At 47.9% G+C, this 15,494-nt stretch overlaps 1 pseudogene; it reads left to right on the top strand.

The window, feature by feature from the left end:
- Positions 1-3,899: 3,899 nt before the first annotated feature.
- On the top strand, positions 3,900-6,133 carry LOC109761517 (peroxidase 2-like; annotated as a pseudogene).
- Positions 6,134-15,494: the final 9,361 nt, after the last annotated feature.

Raw genomic sequence — 15,494 nt, forward strand, 5'->3', positions numbered from 1 at the left:
CTCGAACCCATAGGGTCCGCACGCTTAAAGTTTCGATGACAGTTATATTATGAGTTTATGAGTTTTGATGTACCGAAGGTTGTTCGGAGTCCCGGATGTGATCACGGACATGACGAGGAGTCTCGAAATGGTTGAGAAATGAAGATTGATATATTGGAAGCCTATATTTGGATATCGGAAGTGTTCCGGGTGAAATCGGGATTTTACCGGGGTACCGAGGGGTTACCGGAACCCCCCGGGGGCTTAATGGGCCATAGTGGGCCTTTGTGGAAAAGAGGAGAGGCGGCCAGGGCAGGCTGCGCGCCCCTCCCCCCTAGTCCGAAGAGGACAAGGAGAAGGGGGCGGCGCCCCCCTTTCCTTCCTCTCTCCCTCCTCTTTCCCCCTCCACTCCTAATCCAACAAGGAAAAGGGAGGGAGTCCTACTCCCGGTGGGAGTAGGACTCCTGGCGCGCCCCCTCCTGGCCGACCGCACCTCCCCCCTTGCTCCTTTATATACGGGGGCAGGGGGCACCCTAGAGACACAACAATTGATCGTTTGATCTTTTAGCCGTGTGCGGTGCCCCCTTCCACCATAGTCCACCTCGATAATACTGTAGCGGTGCTTAGGCGAAGCCCTGTGTCGGTAGAACATCATCATCGTCACCACACCGTCGTGCTGACAAAACTCTCCCTCAACACTCGGCTGGATCGGAGTTCGAGGGACGTCATTGGGCTGAATGTGTGCTGAACTCGGAGGTGCCATGCGTTCGGTACTTGATCGGTCGGATCGTGAAGACGTACGACTACATCAACCGTGTTGTGCTAACGCTTCCGCTTTCGGTCTACGAGGGTACGTGGACAACACTCTCCCCTCTCGTTGCTATGCATCACCATGATCTTGCGTGTGCGTAGGAATTTTTTTGAAATTACTACGTTCCCCAACACTTCTCGTAATCAGCTTTCTGTTTTTCGGCGAGTTCCTCAACTTGCCAGCACTCCTGGAGGTCATGGCCCTTTGTGTTGTGGATCTTGCAGTATGGCCCGTCGGACTTGCCAGTCTTCTCGCCCGCCGCAGCTACCTAGCAATCAGCGCATGCATCAACTTATTTGCCGGAGCACTCCGTTTTAGTTTTCTTGGCGGGACCGGAGTTACCGGAGCCCTCCACAGCCATAACTGCCTTGCCTTTGCACTTTCTGTTGCGCTTCCGGCATTTCTTTTTCGTGGTGGAACGCGGCAATCACAGCTGCGGGGTGTACATCTGGTATGCTGCGGTGCACACGGCTGAATCTCTGAATATATCTGTGCAGATTTTCTCCTTCCCTCTGTGGGATCGTTTGTAAGTCGATGGGCCGTCCAGGGCCCTTATGGCCCCGGTGAAGGCACCAAAAAACTCGTTGAAGAGATCTGACCATGAGGAGATAGAGTTTTCCGGCAAATTCATCAACCAAGACCTCACATTGGGCTTAAGTACCAATGGGAAGTAGTTGGCGAGGATCTTTTCATCTCTTCCTCCAGCAGCTTGCATGGCAATCGTGTAGATGCCCAAGAATTCTGTCCTGATCGGGGCAGGCTGCTTGTGGAGGAGTTGGAGGGCTGCCGTAGGTTGGTGAAGGATATGTGTGCTCCAGTAGCGGTATTCGTCAGGCGGTGCTCGACGGCGGCGTTAGTAATCTAGTACGGCGATCTTAAACAACGACTCACCCTAGCTAGGTCACCAGAGAAGTGGCAGTCGGCGCGTGGTCCTGGACGGCAGCGAGCTTGAAATCCGACCCGGGCCTGTCGTGCAGTGGTATGGGTGTTTTTTTTAGGTTTTTGAGTTTGGTTTGGGGCAGCAAGGCAACTGATACATCTCAAACGTATTTATAATTTTTTATTGTTCCATACTATTATAATATCACTTTTGTAGTCTTTTATAGGAATTTATTATTTTTCATGGCAACACATATCTAAGTTTGCATGTCAAACATTAAGCAAACTAAATGGCGGCAACATGCATATATGATGAAACAAAATTCATGACCACACAAAATTGCTATGATTTTCAAAATTAAGAACTGCCACCTACAAAAATACAAAAGTTGTCATGTCCATTATATAGATCATGAAAATGCAACTGATCAAAAAATTCATGTATATTGAAAAAAGGAGGACAGATCATCAAAATGCAGCTGATCTAAAAATATATTTTAAAAAAGGGGGACAACAAAGTTTGACACATACATGGTGGTCACCTCATTGATGAAATGATGACACAAAGGTGCTAATTTTTTTGCCATCTCTAAGCTGCTAAAAAACAAACTACACGCTAAAGAAAACACTCCAATTTGTGTCATCTCAGTCAATGTATAGCAATTTATATTATTATTCATGGTAGGGGGCGTCGCGTCCGTCCTTGAGCCCGAGCTGTCGCGCCCACCCCAAACATGCGGCTGCAGGGAGTGCCGCCCTTGTGGAACGCATCGGCGCCGGCTCCGCTGCTGCTCTCCCGCTTCACGCCCCGCATCCTCAAGCAGCGTTGCACCGGGGACAGCTCCGCTCCCCCACCCCATCCGTGTCCAGCCTCCTCGAGCAGCGCCGCCGCCTCCCTTCCCTCTCTTTGGCAACTCCGGCCCGCTGGAATCACGACATCACCAAGCGCATGGGTCCCTCTCCTCCACCGTCATCGACATGGTCGTGGCCCAAGATCTGCCTGCCGCATGACGTGTGCGAGCCTTGTGGTGGAACCAACCCACTAGGATTCAAGTCTTAGACTTAGACGTTATTGATAGTCGAATTTCCTAAATTTATTTCAGGCCTTTCGAGGATGTGCGTTCAGTGATAGAAGACGCCCTGTCGACTACGAAGACATGTGTGATGATTCGTCAATCTCAAAACGATGTATCGGTTCAGTTTCTCGGAGGTGCTCATAGACAGATATGATCCGTGCGTGCATTTATAAAGATGAGTTTATGTACGTACGTATGAGTGTTTGTGCTTGTACTGTGTTATAAAACAAACCTTGAATAGGCCGCCACCTATTTAAAGCGCTTCCATCACGTCTGTAACTCGTGAAGTAGTGATCGAACTAACGGTTGGTACGCGATGCAGTGAGATGTAGCACCCAGATCTAGCCCATCGACAATTTAAGCAATATCATTCAAGCTGGTCCACGATCAATCCATCATCCATGCATGGATCCAGTGGCGAAGCCACATATAAGCTATGTGGTCCATTGACTACACATCTTTTTGTAAAAAAACGTCCTACAACAAATAGACATCATGCAAAAATAATCAGACAAATGCATACTCCTCACTACACAAGATTCAATTGACTACACATGATTGAATTCCTTTCTTTTCCCATGAAAAAATTATGAGGCGTCGGTTTGCACGATTACAGGGCATGGCAGAAGGGTCGCGCGATACCCGACGATCATCCTTGTGTGTGGACTTTTGAGCTCACTGGCGACAGCAAAGAATACACACTGGAGACATCAAATTCAGACATGACGATCATCCTTGTGTGTGGACTTTTGAGCTCACTGGCGCCAGCGGAGAATACACACTGAATTTGAAACTAAAACATGTCGCCAGCGAAGAATACACACTGGAGACATCAAATTCAGACTGAATGTGTGCTAATTTAACCTCAGCCGGGAAAGAAAAACCTATCTATCGACGCTGCCTTGCAAGCATTTGAGCTGCAAACCATTCACGATTCACGGATCTGCACATGCCTACATCAACATTCACGACTAGATTATTTATCAACCCGGCGGCCCGGGTTTCCTTCAAGTCAGCGCTCCGGAGCTCGATCGGATGTATGCTGAGTTGTGCTCGCATGTTCGCTGCGGCGTCTAGGGAGTAGGGAACATGCTCTGCCCGATTAAGAAACGCAGACAGGACCAGCCGCTGCCAATTCTCCTTCAGTCCCGCGCGTATAAATGGACGTGCGAAGGAGCAGCGTGCCAGCGTCTCCACACACCTCAACCACATGAACTGCAGCTTCCACTTCCAGTCTCCTGGATTCTACACACACTTGGTGCTACTTGTAGCGGACCGATCTAGCTCAAGGATGGGTAGGGTTGCAATCTGGATCTCGTGTGTCCTGCTCCTGGTGTCGACATGCCAGGGCAGGGGGCGCCGGGGCATAGGGTGAGGGTCGGCTACTACAACCGGAAGTGCCCCGCCGCGGAGATCATCGTCAGGGCCGTCGTCGGCAAGGCCGTCTCCCGGAACCCTGGCCTCGGCGCCGGCATCATTCGCATGGCCTTCCACGACTGCTTCGTCCAGGTGCGTGGTGCCTAACTGTCTTTCTTTATATGCATGTAAAGCGACCAGCACCTGGTTAACATTGGGGTGCGCGCGCATGCAGGGCTGTGAGGCGTCGGTGCTGCTGGACCCGACGCCGGCGAACCCGCGGCCGGAGAAGCTCGGCCCGCCCAACTTCCCCAGCCTGCGCGGCTTCGAGGTGATCGACGCGGCCAAGGCGGTCCTTGAAAGGGTCTGCCCTGGAGTCGTCTCCTGCGCCGACGTCATCGCCTTCGCCGCACGCGACTCCGCCTACTTCCTCAGCGGCTACAAGATCGACTACAAGATGCCGGCGGGGCGGTTCGACGGGAGCGTGTCGCTCGAGAGTGAGTCGCTCCAGTTCCTCCCCCCGCCCTTCTTCAACCTCACGCAGCTCGTCGACAGCTTCAAGGCCAAGAACATGAACGAGGACGACCTGGTGGTGCTCTCCGGCGCGCACACCATCGGCGTCTCACACTGCTCCTCCTTCACTGACGGGTGGACGACACGAGCGGGATTTTTGGCCCGCTCGTGGCCCGCTCGGTCCTGGCCCGTTCAAAAAAATAGCCGGTCCGGTGTGCGAAATATGGACCGAAAAATGTTCGGTCCGGTCCGGTTAAAGCCCGGTCCGCTCGGTCGGACCGAAGAAGACCGAGAGAAAATAAGGATATCCCATAATCACGGCGCTATCCCATCATAATCTGTCGCTACATCTATGGAAATAACTGCCTACAGGATTCTTGAACCGATTCTCCCCTGATTTTGCATGCTCGTTCCGTAAAAGGTAGTTATCCTAGCACGGTCGAGTCAATCCCACGACTAACTCCACGCTACTCTTTCCTTTTATTCGCGACTAACGAGAGAAACAGGTTCGATCTGAGAATCACGGAGCCATCCCACAATTAACTCCACGTCCAATTTGACGCACTCATCACGGCATAGGTGTAGACGAATATTCGTGGGCTCATGCACGTGATAGATTGCTTGCATGCAACCAAGAAAGTTGCTAAGTAATAAACATGCGCAGGTTCATGGCTAACATCACTTTCCACGGCACGTCCTCTACCCGTCGCCCCTGCTCTCACGCACGTCTTCCACCTCGCCACAGCACCACCCTCTCCCTCGCGCCTCTCTCTCACCTGCGCGGCCGCGCTGCCCTCTCCCTCGCTCCCTATCCCTCACGCGTTACGCCGCCGCTCCCTCGGGCAGCCGCTCCCCCTCTCCTCCGCGCGGCCGCGCCGCTCCCTCTCTCCCCCGTGCCTCTTCCTCGCGCAGCAGGTGCGTCTTCTCCTGCTCCGGCCACCGTGCTTCATCTCCGACCACCTCTCCGACATCCTGGGCCCACATGGGAGTGACTCGACATCGCTGGGACCGTGAGGACCGTCGGTCCGCACCGAGCTTCACGTCCGCCGGTCCGGTCCCTGAAATCGGGACCGCTGCAATGCTCGGTCCGGTCCGGACCGGACCGCCGGCGGCCGGTCCAAACGACGGCTCGGACCGGCCCGGACCGTGTCCACCCTTCACCGACCGCCTGCCCCCGAACCCCTCCGACATGAACCCCGGCCTCACCAGGCTGCTGCAGAGCAAGTGCCCCGTCAGCCCCAACTTCACCAACGACCCCACGGTGGTGCAGGACATCGTCACCCCCAACCGGATGGACAACAAGTACTACACGAACCTGCTCAAGCGCAATGTGCTCTTCACCTCCGACGCGGCCTTGCTGACGTCGGGGAAGACGGCGCTGAAGGTGATGGAGAACGCTTTCAAACCCGGGAGCTGGGAGAAGAAGTTTGCCAAGGCTATGGTCAAGATGGCTGCCATCGAGCTCAAGACCGCTGCCAATGGGGAGATCAGGAGGAACTGCAGGGTCGTCAACAACTAGGATTGCTCGCTATTTGTATTTAACATTGAACGTGCATTCAGCTGATCAGGTTCTTTTGCTGCATTCGTTGCATTTTGTTAGTTTACTTGGAAGCCTGTTTCTTTCGTTTCTTTTGCTGCATTCAGCTGATCAGGTTGTAATTCGATTAACAGGGTTGTATTCACAGTAGGTGATAGATGCCTGAATAAAATTTCCATTTTCGGCTTATCCAGTCATCTACTTTCATGACGTGCACGTTCAAAAGGTTTAATAGAGTCATCCAAATATGATTCCGTGCATTTAAAAGAAAAATTCAGCTGTTAAAATACAAATGCAGTTGTGAAATACTCCTTGCGTCCCAAAATAGTGACACTATTTTGGGACGGAGGGAGTACTAAATACGAAATGAGCAATGTTTTCTGATTTAGTCTTTTTTTTTCAAGTTCATTATTTAGGGGTCCAAGTTTGACTTACGGGCTTGAAATTTTATGCATGGCACATGCATATTGGGTTAATGTTGTCAAATTGTTTAGAACTTTTTGATGGCTTCCTGATTGGTGGAATAAGGACCTAGTGCACGAGTGCACATGTGCGGATGTGCCCGTTAGTGCATAGAAATCATCTTCCGAGCATATCTCATATTACCGTGCCTTCTCTATCTCATCATATACTTGAGGGAAATCAAGAAACCCTGAAGGGCAGATTGGATCAGAAGATGCCATAGCTCAAGGAAAGATGCTCTAGGGAGGTGAGGTTAGACCGCGGCCTGCCGCAATTACATCATCAATCATGCCGCCTAGCTAATCCTTGTCCCGTTGTCCAAAGAGTGGGTGCCAATCCTGGTAGAAGGCTAGAAGCACATAGTTAGAGGCATGCCGCAAAAGACCTGCTCGATAACCATCCTGTTACAGTGGTCCACAAGGTCCGGGTCATCATTGCAAATCCTAACCAGAAGAGGCGTCTCTCCTACCGGTATGGCTATCCTGAGCTTCTAAGAACTCGCCCAGGCCCAAGGCTTGCCACTTAGGCCCGAGAGCCTCGCGAACAAACTTTTATAGACAGTGGGGCCGCGTCACATGTGAAAAAATATGAACGACAGACTCGAGGCCTAACAAGTCTGGCACATACCATCTATAGGCTCATGCCGCTTTGCTACCTCGATCCCGTGGGGAGGGTCCCGCAATAGTTGCCACATAAAAATCTTGATCTTCAGTGGAAGCGACGCTTTTCAGAAGAGAGTGATCCACGCAAGAGTCAGCACACGATGTAGGGCACGATATGTCAAGCCAACACAGAATAAACCTGACAGGGCTAGGCGCCAAGATACATCATCTGGTGCGCTCGTCATCAGCGCTGGGAAGCTAATGTCTCTTCAAGGACAAATGTTCATCGGAACGAGATGTTCCAACTTCCATTGTGGGCGGCCAAGGTAACTAAAAGCATCAGGTCCACGCATATCGCAAGCATGCCTGGGTATTCGACGTATATCGGGAACCTGCCAAGCCATGGTTCTAGCGAGAATCTAATATTTTATCAACTGGAGAGACTTCCAAAACTGGGAGCCTCTCCTTACAATCGCAAGCTAGGAGAGCCCACCTTGCAGATATTTGGCTTTAATAAGCTGCAACCAAAAGCTCCCCTGACCCCTGAGGATCCGCCACACCCACCTCAGCATAAGGTCCACATTCATGTGTTGGGATGCCAGAATACATAGACCCTGTAGGTCCTTAGGGAAGCATATATCGCCATTTCACCATATGGTATTTCTCGCGCCCATTGGCCGCATAAGAAACGTGATAGATCCTTGTCAAAGGATCTCACTAGTAGAAAAAGGCCCATTTGTCCCGGTTCCAGAGGCCCATTTGTCCCGGTTCTGAAACCGGGACTAAAGGGTCGGGACTAAAGCACAATACCTTTAGTCCCGGTTCGCTTACGAACCGGGACAGATGTGGCTCCACGTGGCCGCTGCGGCGAGCCCAGATAGGAGGGCCTTTAGTCCCGATTGGTAACACCAACCGGGACCAAAGAGCATCTATGCGTCAGCAGCTCAGGAGCTGGGGTTTTTGTTTTTTTTGAAAGGGGGGAGGGGGGTTGGGGGTTTTGGAGGGTTAATTTGGGGGTTCCATATATTGTGTTAGCTAGCTAATAGCTAGAGAGAAGTGACCTCTCTTATCTCCGTGCTTGGTTGACGCTACGTACTATACGTATAGAGAGGACTCGACACGCTCGCTAGTAAGAAAATGAAGGAAACCATTAAGTGCAGAAGATCTTCATGAACATATACAGAGAGAAGTGATCGACCTCTCCTTCTCCGAGAGATTGGCGAAGAACAAGTTTTCGTATATCTATCCGACGCTACTAGCCACATATATACAATATAAGATCTCTTACAATCCCTAACATCTGAAGTCAAGTTCCACATGGTATTCTCCGGCTTTATTGATGACGTGGTCAAGAAAGAACCCCGCCAATTCCTCTTGAATTGCTTTTATGCGATCTTGTGGTAGGAGATCATCCCGCATCTGCCAGATCTAAATCAAAGAAGAGGGTCAATACATGTGTATGAATGAAACTCAATACAAATGATGGTAATAAAATAAAATTGTGAATATTTTTTCTTACGCACTTCATACTGTTTTTCAGAGTAGCCCTGGTTATTCTTGGCCGTCTCGTTGTAGATGAACTCGCAAATGTAGTATCCAAAGAAATCATTCCTGCTTCCTGCCACAAGCACTTTACGAGAAATAGAGGTCAATCAAACTGATGAGTAAACATGCTAAATGGTATTGATGAAACTAGCTAGAATCAATGGGAGATGCGCGGAACTAGGTAGTAGTACTTACTTTCGGGTGTTTAAATTTCAGCTCGGTCGGCAGTCCCGGAGAAATTGCGGTGAACTCTTTCCAAACCCTGCTAGACAAAGAAAATAATTACTTGATATCAGGAAATGAACAAAGTTGCCGATATGGTGCAATAATGATCGATTGAACTTACTTCTGGAGCATTTCAGTCATGTTCGCATACTCCTGGGGATCTTTTCGTCTCGAGTCTAAGTCGGTTACTAGTCCCTGCTCAAGCTTAATCTCTAGAAGAATAAAGTGGTAGCTGCACACGCATGCATAACTCATCACTTACATTACTATAACCTCGAGTAATAAGGGAAACCGAATATGCACAAGACAGTAACACTCACTTGAAGTTGTAAGGAAAGAGTATTTTATCTTTGCTTTGATTTTTGAGCAACGATTTGAGCAAGTTGTCCTCGGTTTCTGAGACATTCCTTTTATCCGTCCATTCATGTATGATATTTGGGTTAATGAACCCAATGTCATAGATTTGTGCTTTTCTACATTCGACGATCTTCAATCTGCATAATATAGTGAGGATAATTATATATACATGCAACGAAAGGGCTGAGCTATATATATAGACTTAATTACAGAAATTAGTACTTACAGACAGTAGCAAGGCACGAGTGATTTGTCGAGGGCCTTTAGATTGTAGAACTGGTAAAACTTGTCAAAATCAACAGTTAACAGTTCTTTCCAATGAAGTTATGGTCCTCTTTAATTCTCATCGACAAAGCATCCTTCCCAGACTCGCTGCAGGTTTTCATGTACCATTCATAGAATCTTCGCATCATCGTTGTCAGAGCAAGAGTTCCATCTTTGACGAGAGGCTTCCCATACTGGTATCTGAATTCTTCCACCTCCATTGTATCAAAATGTACATCGTCGGGCAGGTAATCACCAGGATTGGTACCGGGCCGCATCCGCGGCAGATTTGCGACAATATCGCTAGACACCTTGAGCGCGGGGGGGGGGGGAGGCACGACTGGTTTTCCTGTTCTCCGAGCTGGGGAATTTTTTTCACACTTCTTCATTCTGTTAACCTTTTGTCACTTGAAGTAGTTCCCAACCGGCGCACTTCTTGCAATGTCTTTTTAAGATAGCGGACATGGTTGTCATCCGGCGAAGGCGGTGGTGGTTGCTTCAGGTCATTGATAGTGCGCTTCGCTTTCACCAGATCTATCTTCTCCTCCGGAGGTGGATGTTTCATAGCTCTTCGCGTGTCAAAGAAGTCCTTCACTTGGGCTTCACAGATCTTCGCATTTTCCTCCATGGTCATCTCGTATGGTAACTTCTCTAGAGGCTTGAGAGATGGACCGAATCTGTATTGCCTCCCGCCTCTGGCTGTACTGCTAGACGCCGGAGCGGCGGCGCCTCTATTCCGTTGCTGCTGACGAGTAGTAGAAGGAGGCGGAGTGCTCTGACGCGCCGGAGTAGCGGAGTGGCGGCGTCTGTCTTCCGCCGTTGCTGACGAGGCGGAGGAGGAGGCGGGCTGCTTGGACGCGCCGGAGCAGGCGGAGAAGGAGGCGGAGTGCCGCCCTCATGCGCCGGAGAAGGAGGCGGAGTGCCGCCCTCATGCGCCGGAGAAGGAGGCGGAGTGCCCTGGTCACTTGCCGGAGGAGGTGGAGGAGGAGGAGGCGGAGTGCCCTGACTCGCCGGAGGAGGAGGAGGCGGAGGCGTCTAGTTCAGAAGCTTGATGTGCTCATTCCGCCATAGACATGGAGTCTTCAGAGCAAGACCCAGCTGAGTCTCCCCTTCACCTGTAGGGTGGTCAAGCTTGAGCTCCTCAAATCCCTCCGTTATTTCATCCACCATCACAACAGCATAGCCTTGTGGAATCGGACGGCAGTGAAAAGTTGCGTCGGGTTCAGGAGGTGCAACAGAGCCGACAGCTGCCTTGACTTTGAGGTTCTGCCATTGCGTCATAAGCTTGCAATGTCGAGCCTCCGTGATAGCATCCATGGGGTAGCTAGGAGCCATGAAGTCAGGCTGCTGAACGAGCTCAGTGGAAGCCACGTGCTTCTCCGCTGAGATGGCGGCGTAGCTTCTGGGGTAGCTCCGACAGGTCGCTGGCTCTCAACTTGTTCCTCTAGCTTTCGTACCCTTGCATTCAGCTTCTGCAGTTCGCTCTGCTCTACTTTCCTCCTCCTCTCTCGGGTATTGTAACCGCCTGCGCCGGGAAACCCAACCTTCCACGCAACAGAGCCTAGCGTGCCTCGTGTTCGTCCAGGGTGCTCAGGATTCCCGAGGGCCTCTGTGAGCTCTTCGTTATCTCTGTTGGGAACGAACGTCCCTTCTGCGCTGCGGCGATATACTTCTGAAGCTTCTTGATGGGTATTTCAAGTTTCTCGTCCGTCCAAACGCACTTCCCTGTTTCAGGGTCCAAGGTTCCCCAACCCCGAAGAACCAAGTCCTTGAACGGTCTGGTCAGTTCAATGTCTCTGGTTCGACCCCTTTAGCAAGCAGGTTATTCTCAGCCTTGTCCCACAACGGCCGGGCTTTGAGGTAGCCACCTGACCCCGTGCAATGGTGATACTCCTTCTTTGCAACATTTATCTTGTTTGTCTCTCACATCTTCTTGCTCTTCTCTGATACGTCTCCGTCGTATCTACTTTTCCAAACACTTTTGCCCTTGTTTTGGACTCTAACTTGCATGATTTGAATGGAACTAACCCGGATTGACGCTGTTTTCAGCAGAATTGCCATGGTGTTATTTTTGTGCAGAAACAAAAGTTCTCGGAATGACCTGAAACTTCACGGAGATTATTTTTGGAAATAATAAAAAATATTGGCGAAAGAATCAAGGCCAGGGGGCCCACACCCTTTCCACGAGGGTGGGAGGCGCGCCTGCCCCCCAGGGCGCGCCCCTGCCTCGTGGGCCCCCTGGAGCTCCACCGACCTCAACTCCAACTCCATACATTCACGTTCGAGGAGAAAAAAATCACAGAGAAGGATTCATCGCGTTTTACGATACGGAGCCGCCGCCAAGCCCTAAACTCTCTCGGGAGGGCTGATCTGGAGTCCGTTCGGGGCTCCGGAGAGGGGAATCCGTCGCCATCGTCATCAGCAACCATCCTCCATCACCAATTTCATGATGCTCACCGCCGTGCGTGAGTAATTCCATCGTAGGCTTGCTGGCCGGTGATGGGTCGGATGAGATTTATCATGTAATCGAGTTAGTTTTGTTAGGGTTTGATCCCTAGTATCCACTATGTTCTGAGATTGATGTTGCTATGACTTTGCTATGCTTAATGCTTGTCACTAGGGCCCGAGTGCCATGATTTCAGATCTGAACCTATTATTTTCATGAATATATGTGAGTTCTTGATCCTATCTTGCAAGTCTATAGTCACCTACTATGTGTTATGATCCGGCAACCCCGAAGTGACAATAATCGGGACCACTCCCGGTGATGACCATAGTTTGAGGAGTTTATGTATTCACTATGTGTTAATGCTTTGGTGCGGTACTCTATTAAAAGGAGGCCTTAATATCCCTTAGTTTCCGCTAGGACCCCGCTGCCACGGGAGGGTAGGACAAAAGATGTCATGCAAGTTCTTTTCCGTAAGCACGTATGACTATATTCGGAATACATGCCTACATTACATTGATGAATTGGAGCTAGTTCTGTGTCACCCTATGTTATAACTGTTGCATGAATAATCGCATCCGGCATAATTCTCCATCACCGATCCAATGCCTACGAGTTTTTCACATATTGTTCTTCGCTTATTCACTTTACCGTTGCTACTGTTACAATCACTACAAAACCCAAAGATATTACTTTTGCTACCGTTACCGTTACTATCATACTACTTTGCTACTAAATACTTTGCTGCAGATATTAAGTTATCCAGGTGTGGTTGAATTGACAACTCAACTGCTAAAACTTGAGAATATTCTTTGGCTCCCCTTGTGTCGAATCAATAAATTTGGGTTGAATACTCTACCCTCGAAAACTGTTGCGATCCCCTATACTTGTGGGTTATCAGGACTATTTTCTGGCGCCGTTGCCGGGGAGCATAGCTCTATTCTTTGAGTCACTTGGGAGTTATATCTGCTGATCACTATGAAGAACTTGAAAGACGAGAAAACAAAAAATTATCCCTCAACTACGAGGGGAGGTAAGGAACTGCCATCTAGCTCTGCACTTGATTCACCTTCTGTTTTGAGTAAGCTTGCGACACCTAAACCTGCTTCTGCTATTAATTCTGATATGTCGCATGTTATTGATGATGCCACTTCTGCTATGCATGATACTTATGATGAAACTACTTCTATGGTAGATCCTACTGTGCCACTTGGTGAATTTCTTGATGAACAACTTGCTAGGGATAGAGAGAATGAAATTATTGAAACTGATAATATAGATGAAAGTGATGATGAAGATTCTCCCCCTAGATATGAATTGCCTGTTGTGCCTGAGGGCTATGTTATGGATGAAGAAACTGCTAGAGACTTTCTTGCTTGCAATGATAGAAGTGATCTTAAGAAATTATTAGCTAAGCTAAAACAAAAATTCCTGAATGCTAGAATGAAATATGATCCTGCTTATGATACTTCACCTATCTTTGTTACTGATAAGGATTATGATTTCTCTGTCGATCCTGATATAATTACTTTGGTTGAATCTAATCCTTTCTATCGCTATGAATCTGAAACTGTTGTGGCACATCTTACTAAATTAAATGATATAGCCACCCAGTTCACTAATGATGAGAAAACTCGCTACTATTATATCCTTAAAATATTTCCATTCTCATTAAAGGGTGATGCTAAGATATGGTTTAATTCTCTTGATCCTGGTTATGTGCGTAGTCCCCAGGATATGATTTATTACTTCTCTGCTAAATATTTTCCTGCTCATAAGAAACAAGCTGCTTTAAGGGAAATATATAATTTTGTGCAAATTGAAGAACAGAGTCTCCCACAATCTTGGGGGAGGCTTCTCCAATTACTTAATGCTTTTCCAGATCATCCTCTTAAGAAAAATGAAATACTTGATATCTTTTATAATGGACTAACCGATGCTTCCAGAGACCACCTGGATAGTTGTGCTGGTTGTGTTTTCAGGGAAAGAACAGCTGATGAAGCTAAAATTCTATTGAACAATATGTTGACAAATGAAAATAATTGGACACTTCCTGAACCAACTCCTAAGCCAACTCCGAAGAAAAGGGGTGTTCTATTTCTCAGTCCCGACGATATGCAAGAGGCAAAGAAATCCATGAAAGAAAAAGGTATAAAAGCTGAAGATGTTAAGAATTTACCTCCTGTTGAAGAAATACATGGTCTTAATCTACCACCTATTGAAGAAACACATGGTCTTGATAACCTGACACAGGTAGTAAAGGTAAATTCTCTCTATAGATATGATAAAGCTGAAATCCCACCTACTAAGTTTGCTAGCCAATGCTCAGATGAGTTTGATAATTTTATTGTCAAACAAGAAAACTTCAATGCTTATTTTGGTATAGAATTTAAACGCAATGCCTATATGATTGAACACTTTAGTGATTATATGTCTAGAATTAAAGGTGAACTTAAACTCATTAGTAAACATGCTTCTATGGTTACCACTCAAGTAGAACAAGTACTTAAAGCTCAGAATGATTTGCTCAATGAATTGAATAGTAAGAATAATGACTTTGTTGTTAGAGTTGCAACTAGAGGGGGTAAAGTGACTCAGGAACCTTTGTATCCTAAGGGCCACCCTAAGAGAATTGAGCAGGATTCTAAAAGAAATAATGTTGATGCACCTAGTCCTTCTAAAAAGAAGAAAAGGAAAAATGATAGGACTTTGCATGCTTCTAGTGAACCTGTTGTTGACACACCTGAGAATCCTAATGATATTTCTATTTCTGATGCTGAAACACAATCTGGTAATGAACATGAACCTAGTGATAATGTTAGTAATGATGTTCATGTTGATGCTCCATCTAGCAATGATAATGATGTAGAGATTGAACCTGCTGTTGATCTTGATAACCCACAATCAAAGAATCAATGTTATGAAAAGAGAGACTTTGTTGCTAGGAAGCACGGTAAGGAAAGAGAGCCATGGGTTCAGAAGCCCATGCCTTTTCCTCCTAAACCATCCAAGAAAAAGGATGATGAGGATTTTGAGCGCTTTGCTAAAATGATTAGACCTATCTTCTTACATATGCGTTTCACTGATATGCTCAAAATGAATCCTTATGCTAAGTATATGAAAGAAATTGTTACAAATAAAAGAAATATACCGGAAGCTAAAATTTCCACCATGCTTGCTAATTATACTTTTAAGGGTGGAATACCAAAGAAGTTAGGAGATCCAGGAGTACCCACTATACCATGCTCCATTAAAAGAAATTATGTTAGAACCGCTTTATGTGATCTTGGAGCCGGTGTTAGTGTTATGCCCCTCTCTTTATATCGTAAACTTGATTTGAATAAGTTGACACCTACTGAAATATCTTTGCAAATGGCTGATAAATCAATTGCTATACCTGTCGGTATTTATGAGGACGTGCCTGTTGTGGTTGCAAACGTTA

This window comes from Aegilops tauschii, chromosome 2, assembly GCF_002575655.3.
Source record: "Aegilops tauschii subsp. strangulata cultivar AL8/78 chromosome 2, Aet v6.0, whole genome shotgun sequence".
Classification (NCBI taxonomy): Eukaryota; Viridiplantae; Streptophyta; class Magnoliopsida; order Poales; family Poaceae; genus Aegilops; species Aegilops tauschii.